General features: G+C 44.1%; 1 protein-coding gene across 1 annotated transcript in view; it reads right to left on the reverse strand.

Moving 5' to 3' along the window:
- The window catches only part of LOC146350943 (uncharacterized), a 351952-nt gene that overhangs the window by 284667 nt on the left and 57878 nt on the right, over positions 1–9407 (reverse strand). The gene's annotated exons all lie outside the window — the stretch shown is intronic.

The following is a 9407-nucleotide window of genomic DNA, read 5'->3' on the forward strand; positions in this document are numbered from 1 at the left end:
GCCTATCACGGCTGAATTGTTGTTGTTGTTGTTCAGTCGTTCAGTCGTGTCCGACTCTTCGTGACCCCATGGACCATAGCACGCCAGGCCTTCCTGTCCTGCGCTCTCTCCCGGAGCGTGCTCAAGTTCATATTCATTGCATCCGTGATGCTATCTAGCCATCTCATCCTCTGCCGTCCCCTTCTCCTTTTGCCTTCAATCTTTCCCAGCATCAGGGTCTTTTCCAGGGAGTTTTCTCTTCGTATTAGGTGGCCAAAATATTGGAGCTTCAGCTTCATTATCTGTCCTTCCAATGAGCACTCAGGGTTGATTTCCTTTAGGATGGACTGATTTGACCTCCTTGCAGTCCAGGGGACTCGTAAGAGTCTTCTCCAGCACCACAGTTCGAAAGCATCGATTCTTCGGCGCTCAGCCTTCCTTATAGTCCAGCTCTCACAGCCATACATTACTACTGGGAAAACCATAGCTTTGATTAGACGGACCTTTGTCGGCAAGGTGATGTCTCTGCTTCTTACTATGCTGTCTAGGTTTGCCATAGCTTTCCTCCCAAGGAGCAAGCGTCTTTTAATTTCATGGCTACAGTCACCGTCTGCGGTGATCTTGGAGCCCAAGAAAGTAAAATCTGTCACTGCTTCCATTTCTTCCCCTTCTATATGCCAGGAAGTGATGGGGACGCAAATGGCGGTGAGGATTCCGGGGGGAGGGACGGAGCACTCCCCCCCCCAGCAGAACCCAGCGGAGCCAGGTAAGTGGGGTTTTGTACATCCCTATGTTGAAGTGGAGAATATTTTAAATAAAAAATAATAATGGTCTGCTTGCAAATCTTCTTAATCAAGCGTGTGAAAACTGGTATTTGAAAGTAAGCCCATTTATTTCAGTGTTACTCATTTTAAATAAAGAGTGTGCACACTAATAAACAGGGCTGTGCACCACCTCTTTACGAAGCCCGAATAACGAGGAAAAGCAGGCTGTTTCAGAGCAAAAACCTCGTGATATGAGGTGGGTCAGAGCAGTACCAAGGCACCCCAGGGTGAAAAAATACATATTATAGCAGCCTGTGTGGGTAATGTTTGCCCCGCCCCCCATGCTATCTGTGTCTTCTGTGTTGAGCCTCCCAAAACAGAAATTAAAGGTGTATGTGTATGTGTGTGTGTGTGTGTGTGTGTGTATATATATATATATATGATTTGATTTGGCTGTTATCTAATCGCCTGCACTGGTGCCCTGTATTTCTTGAAGTTATCCTGCATTCCATAAAAGAACATGAAATATAAAACAATAAATTAAAGACACCCATCATTTGCTTAGCTAGTTCTGCTTTTCTTTAGCTCTTGTGTGTCTGTGCCCATATGTGTGCGTGCTAGGTTGTTCCACCAACACTATATGTTCCAATTTCAGGGCAGTGTTGAAAAAGCATGGGACACATAGTATTTATATTAATTACTTTCTTATTCCAATAACACTCCACTGTGTGGCAACGCAATCCAGCACAATATGAGGCATCATCGGGGTGTTGGCAGGGGCAGAGGTGGGGAGAAGTTACAGCTCCTTGCTTTTGGAGTCTTCCTGGAAAAAGTCAAATTTCACCAGCGCCTCGCACACAAGCCAGTGGGCCAACTGCCTGGGCTTTGGGGGGTACAATGCCCTTGAGAGGGACTGGGAGGGACCAAGGTGTCACGCATGTGTGTGTGGAAACAGGGAGAAGTTACAGCTCTTTGCTTTGAGAGTTTCTGTAGAAAACATCAGATTTTAACTCCTCCTAGAACAAACACCACTAGGCCAAACTGTCAGAAATGTTGCAGGTGGCCTCCTCTCCAGGGGGGTGGAGAGGTCCCTAAATTTCATGCCTGTATCATAAAAACTGAAAAAGCTATGATTGTTTGTGTTTTCCCATGCAAGTCAATGGGAAAACGCCAAAAATGGGCTATCCAGATATCCGAATCTTGCTTCGGATTCAGATCCGAGTCAGAGCGGAGGGGCCCTGAATCAGTCTGAAGCAGATAGGGGTCACTTCTGAAGATCTGCAGTGGCATCAGAAGCAGATCAGGGGTTCGCGCACAGCCCTACGAATAAAGGCTATTATCCTCTATACGTTTACCTAGGTACAAATCCCACTGAATTCAATGTAGACATATTTAGAATTGCACTGTAAGTACCAGTAAGTTCAATAGGATTAACTCCCTAGTAAATGTGCACAGAGTAGCAGCCTAACAGTGTATTCCTATGCATGTTTACTCAGAAGTAAGTTCCTCTGGACTAACGGGGTTTGCTCAGGATACTCGCCTAAATCCTATAACAGTGGTCATCCTTTTTTAAACTGTAAGCTTCTTGGGCAAAGCATCCATCCTCTTATTCTCTGAAGGTTTACAGAGCGGGTGCCCAAGCCTCCATGGACCGGATGAGCAACCTCCATGAGCAGGATGAAGCCCACAGGCCTGAGATTAGGAACACAGGAAGCTGCCTTATACTGAGTCAGTCCATAACGTATCATGCACACTGATAGTGCTATATGAACAAACAAAACAATCAGTCAAAAATGCACCCAAAACATTGGCTCTGATTGCGGATTCTTTAGACATGGCCACATAGCTATAGCTCTGCCAATTGGATAGTGGCAATGTATCAGTTGTCTATGCTCCCTAGCTCCATTAGGGCATGTACAAAATGTAAACTGAATTGGCTTTAAGTCTTTCAATTCAGTCATCTTCACGTTTTTCAGACCTGGGGCTCACCTGTAGACCAGCCACACATTTGGCGACCCACTAATTAATTAATTACCATAGATCTGTATAGTGGTGGATCTGCTGATGCAATGCACTTTAGATCAGCATAAGAACTGGAGGTGAGTCCTGAAGGAAGAGTTGAACACTTCTAATTAGATCCAAAGATTTAGCTCCCCCTTGTGGAACTATATATTAAGCTTGTAATCTTGTTTCCATTTTTCTTTCTTTCAATGCTTGGGTTTTTCTTTTGGAAGGATATACAAGGTCTTGCAAAGATGGGTTTTGCAAAGTTGTATTTGGTACAGCATGACTGACTAAAATCAAGACAATTTAAATCAATGATTTATATCAGCAAGAAAATAGGGCAGTTTAAGTTTCCACAGTTACTTTTTCATGTATTTCCTAAACAAAGGTGCAAATCCTATGCACACTTACCTGGGAGTACGTCCCATTGAACCTAAGAAGACTTATTTCCAAGTAGATTTGCATAGGATTTCATTGTAAATTGTTATTCCGCACTTTTTGTTGTGTTTTGCACACACTTTCCTTTTTTATGTATAAAGTGAATGTCTTTAAAATATTCCCATAGAGAGTCTTTCTTACAACCAACACCCATGATAGTTTGTGAGATTAAGAATGGTAATACAGGAACCGGCATACTGCATAATTTTGCCTTTTTCCCCCTTTTCTTTCCATGGTTGATCCTTTCTACTTCCCTCTGCTTTGGCAGCCTCACACAGCCCCACCATCACAAAAACAAATCTGCAACCAAAAGTGAAATGCCCGCAGCTGATAAGTTGAACTAAAGTTACTGACAGACTAAAATTGCAATCCTACACACTATTAGATAATAAGCTTCACTGAATATCACGGGACTTATTCCAACAAAACATGCATAGTATTGTTCTGTAAAGCGGTTAACTTTCATCAGGTGAAAATAAAAAGCCTATGTTTAGCAGGTTGTAAATATTTTATAATTGAGAAATGATCCAATTGGTTCTTCATTTACATAGAAAAGCCTCCTCTAACTCAATGACCTCATCCACATGCTCACTGCAGTTTAAACAAGACTTTTAGGTGCCATTTGCCTAATTACCTGCCCAGGCATGGCTTGTCATGACATCTGAACACAGATGGCACGGCTTGTTGGAGGGGGAAAAAAAAACCCAAATAACCCTTCAGTAATCACTGCATCCCCTTCATGGATCACTGCCTTGTTGTGGCGAAGGGGCTTGCGTAACTCAGTGAAGCCAGAAGCTATGCCGTGCAGGGCCACCCAAGACGGACAGGTCATGGCGGAGAGTTCTGACAAAATGTGGTCCACTGGAGAAGGAAATGGCAACCCACTCCAGTATTCTTGCCAAGAAAACCCCATGGAATGTATCACAAGGCTAAAAGATATGAAGCCAGAAGATGAGCCCCTCAGGTCGGAAGGTGTCCAATATGCTACTGGGGAAGAGCAGAGGGAATTTCCAAGTAGCGCCAGAAAGAGTGAAGCGGCTGGGCCAAAGCTAAAAGGACACTCACCTGTGCATGTGTCTGGTGGTGAAAAGAAAATCCGATGCTGTAAAGAACAATATTGTTTAGGAACCTGGAATGTAAGATCAATGAATCAAGGTAAGCTGGAGGTGGCCAAACATGGGATGGCAAGATTGAACATTGACATCTTAGGAATCAGCGAACTAAAATGGACAAGAATGGGCAAATTTAATTCAGGTGACCATTATGTCTACTACTGTGGGCAAGAATCCCTTAGAAGCAATGGAGTAGCACTCATAGTCAACAAAAGGGTGGGAAAAGCAGTACTGGGGTACAATCTGAAAAATGATAGAATGATCTCAGTACGAATCCAAGGCAAACCATTCAACATCACAGTAATTCAAGTCTGTGCCCCAACCACTGAGGCCGAAGAAGCTGAGGTTGATCGGTTCTATGGAGACCTACAACACCTTCTAGAGCTAACACCAAAAAAAGATGTCCTCTTCATCATAGGGGATTGGAATGCTAAAGTAGGAAGTCAAGAAATCACTGGGATAACAGGCAAGCATGGCCTTGGTGTACAAAATGAAGCAGGACAAAGGCTAATAGAGTTTTACCAAGAGAACACGCTGATCATAGCAAACACTCTTTTCCAACAGTACAAGAGGCGACTCTACACATGGACATCACCAGATGGTCAATATCGAAATCAGATTGATTATGTCCTTTGCAGCCAAAGATGGAGAAGCTCTATACAGTCAGTAAAAACAAGACCTGGAGCTGACTGTGGCTCAGATCATGAGCTGCTTCTCGCAAAATTTCGGCTGAAATTGAAGAACGTAGGGAAAACCACTAAACCATTCAGGTATGACCTAAATCATATCCCTTATGAATATACATTGGAGGTGAGGAATAGATTTAAGGGATTAGACCTGATAGACAGAGTGCCTGAGGAACTCCATATTCATTGCGTCAGTGATGCTATCTAGCCATCTCATCCTCTGCCGTCCCCTTCTCCTTTTGCCTTCAGTCTTTCCCAGCATCAGGGTCTTTTCCAGAGAGTTTTCTCTTCGCATTAGGTGGCCAAAATATTGGAGCTTCAGCTTCAGTATCTGTCCTTCCAATGAGCAGTCAGGGTTGATTTCCTTTATGATTGACTGATTTGACCTCCTTGCAGTCCAGAGGACTCGTAAGAGTCTTCTCCAGCACCACAGTTCGAAAGCATCACTTCTTCGGCGCTCAGCCTTCCTTATAGTCCAACTCTCACAGCCATACGTTACTACTGGGAAAACCATAGCTTTGATTAGATGGACCTTTGTCGGCAAGGTGATGTCTCTGCTTCTGACTATGCTGTCTAGGTTTGCCATAGCTTTCCTCCCAAGAAGCAAGCGTCTTTTAATTTCATGGCTACAGTCACCATCTGCGGTGATCTTGGAGCCCAAGAAAATAAAATCTGTCACTGCTTCCATTTCTCCCCCTTCTATATGCCAGGAAGTGATGGGGCCAGATGCCATGATCTTAGTTTTTGTAATGTTGAGTTTCAAACCAGCTTTTGCACTCTCCTCTTTCACCCTCAACAAGAGGCTCTTGAGATCCTCTTCGCTTTCTGCCATTAGGGTGGTATCATCTGCGTATCTGAGGTTGTTGATAATTCTCCCGGCAATCTTAATTCTGACCTGTGATTCATCCAACCCGCCGTTTCTCATGATGTACTCTGCATATAAATTAAATAAGCAGGGCGACAATATGCAGCCTTGTCGTACTCCTTTCCCAAGTTTGAACCAATCGGTTGTTCCATGTCTGGTTCTTACTGTTGCTTCTTGACCCTCGTACAGGTTTCTCAGGAGACAGGTAAGGTGGTCTGGTACTCCCATCTCTTTAAGAATTTGCCAGAGTTTGTTGTGATCCACACAATCAAAGGCTTTAGCGTAGTCAATGAAGCAGAAATAGACATTTTTCTGGAATTCTCTTGCTTTCTCCATGATCCAGTGAAAGTTGGCGATTTCATCTCTAGTTCCTCTGCCTCTTCGAAACCCAGCTTGTACTTCCGGTAGTTCTCGGTTCGCATACTGCTGAAGCCTAGCTTGTAGGATTTTGAGCATCACCTTGCTGGCATGTGAAATAAGCGCAATTGTGCGGTAGTTTGAACACTCCTTGGCGTTGCCCTTCTTTGGAATTGGAATGTAAACTGACCTTTTCCAGTCTTGTGGCCACTGTTGAGTGTTCCAGATTTGTTGGCATATTGAATGCAGCACTTTAACAGCATCATCTTTTAGGATTTTAAATAGCTCAGCTGGAAGACTGTCATCTCCGCTAGCTTTGTTGTTACTAATGCTTCCTAAGGCCCACTTGACTTCACTCTCGAGGATGTCCGGCTCAAGTTCAGTGACCGCACTATCATGGCTATCAGGGACATTCAGATCTTTCCTGTATAGTTCTTCTGTGTATTCTTGCCACCTCTTCTTAATCTCATCTGCTTCTGTTAGGTCCCTGCCTTCTTTGTCCTTTATCATGCCCGTCTTTGCACAAAACGTTCCCTTGAGATCTCCAATTTTCTTGAAGAGATCTCTAGTCTTTCCCATTCTGTTGTTTTCCTCGATTTCTTTGTATTGTTCATTTAAGAAGGCCTTCTTGTCTCTCCTTGCTATTCTCTGGAACTCTGCATTCAGTTGGGTATATCTTCCCCTTTCTCCCTTGCTTTTCGCTTCCCTTCTTTCGTGAGCTACTTGTAAAGCCTCATCAGACAACCACTTGGCTTTCTTGCATTTCTTTTTCTTTGGGACGGATTTCGTTGCTGCCTCCTGAACAATGTTACGGACCTCCGTCCATAGTTCCTCAGGCACTCTGTCTATCAAGTCTAATCCCTGAAATCTATTCCTCACCTCCAATGTATATTCATCAGGGATATGATTTAGGTCATACCTGAACGGTTTAGTGGTTTTCCCGACGTTCTTCAATTTAAGCCGAAATTTTGCAAGAAGCAGCTCATGATCTGAGCCACAGTCAGCTCCAGGTCTTGTTTTTACTGACTGTATGGAGCTTCTCCATCTTTGGCTGCAAAGGACATAATCAATCTGATTTCGATATTGACCATCTGGTGACGTCCATGTGTAGAGTCGCCTCTTGTGCTGTTGGAAAAGAGTGTTTGCTATGATCAGTGTGTTCTCTTGGCAAAACTCTATTAGCTTTTGTCCTGCTTCATTTTGTACACCAAGGCCATGCCTGCCTGTTATCCCGGTGATTTCTTGACTTCCTACTTTAGCATTCCAATCCCCTATGATGAAGAGGACATCTTTTTTTGGTGTTAGTTCTAGAAGGTGTTGTAGGTCTCCATAGAACCGATCAACCTCAGCTTCTTCGGCCTCAGTGGTTGGGGCATAGACTTGAATTACTGTGATGTTGAATGGTTTGCCTTGGATTCGTACTGAGATCATTCTATCATTTTTAAGATTGTACCCCAGTACTGCTTTTCCCACCCTTTTGTTGACTATGAGTGCTACTCCATTTCTTCTAAGGGATTCTTGCCCACAATAGTAGATATGATGGTCACCTGAATTAAATTCGCCCATGCCTGTCCATTTTAGTTCGCTGATTCCCAAGATGTCGATGTTCAATCTTGCCATCTCATGTTTGACCACCTCCAGCTTACCTTGATTCATTGATCTGACATTCCAGGTTCCTAAACAATATTGTTCTTTACAGCATCGGATTTTCTTTTCACCGCCAGACACATCCACAGCTGAGTGTCCTTTCAGGTTTGGCCCAGCCGCTTCACTCTTTCTGGCGCTACTTGGAAATTCCCTCTGCTCTTCCCCAGTAGCATATTGGACACCTTCCGACCTGAGGGGCTCATCTTCCGGCGTCATATCTTTTAGCCTTGTGATACGTTCCATGGGGCTTTCTTGGCAAGAATACTGGAGTGGGTTGCCATTTCCTTCTCCAGTGGACCACATTTTGTCAGAACTCTCCGCCATGACCTGTCCATCTTGGGTGGCCCTGCACGGCATAGCTTCTGGCTTCACTGAGTTACGCAAGCCCCTTCGCCACAACAAGGCAGTGATCCATGAAGGGGATTTGTGCTTGTAGCGGGGAGTAAATCAGGACAGAGAGAGGACAGACAAAAACAAACATATGTGTAGGTTAAAATAGGTCACAACTGTATTAATTGCAGTTACCACACTCATTTGGTGTAGTGCGTGCAGGATTTCTGAGAGCCCATCTATTGAAAGCAGTTACCATAGCTCATCTGATAGGGAAGTGTCTGTGGAAGAAAGCTAGCTTACGTCAGCAATACTATGGATGTTTAGTCAGAACAAAGTGCTACAACTCCCAGCATTCCCCAGCCAGCCACGCTGCACTGTTTTCTGTCTGAAACATGCACAAAATTGCAGACTTAGAGCAGCCATACAAAATATAGAGAGTTTTCTGCAAAGTCCTCTGAAATGGCACAGAATATTCTTTGGCACATTATCAGTTTGTACATGCCGACCCTTCCCCCTTTTTTCCCTCACTTGGCCTGCAATCCAGAGACTGGACCTGGAATTTGTCCTACTTAGAGTAGACCCATTGAAATCAATGGGGCTTAAATTAATCATGAGTAACTAGACTCCCACTGATTTCATCTAAGTAGGCCTAAGTCTGGATCCAACCCCAGGTATGAAAGAAGACAGAGGTTTCACTGCACCAGAAAATGGAGGCACCTCTTCCCCTTTCCTAGCTTGGTCTTCAGTGAAGCAAGTCAGGTGTGCAGAGAAAGAATGGCCTGCTGGGACCATTTCCCCTTGGGTCACCCTTGGATTTCAAGTGCAGACACACTCTCTTGGGAAAGGAGGGCATACCACACCAGCAACCAAGTATGATCAAACATAACAAGACTCTCAGCTAGTATTTATATATGGTCGGTACAGGGGAAGGAGGTTGTAACCTTTCTCTAGTGTAAACCAGAATCAGACTAAGTAGGTTGCAAGTTTATGTGCAGGAATAGTGAGAGGGGGAGGGAACTAAGGATGTTGGAGAAATCCACAATCCTGCAAATTCCGCAGTGGCCCAGCTTTTTCTGAATCATGCAGATTCCAGGGACTTGCAGCCTGGTTTTTCACTGGGGAGGGGGAATTTGCACTAATTCGCATTAACTAATGCACATTTGCACAAGTGTACATTAGCACTAATGCACACTTCCATTAAAACACATTAGTTTAAGTAGAA

Source organism: Heloderma suspectum, chromosome 3, assembly GCF_057233095.1.
Source record: "Heloderma suspectum isolate Gila_16-S chromosome 3, 16-S_ref, whole genome shotgun sequence".
NCBI classification, from domain to species: Eukaryota; Metazoa; Chordata; class Lepidosauria; order Squamata; family Helodermatidae; genus Heloderma; species Heloderma suspectum.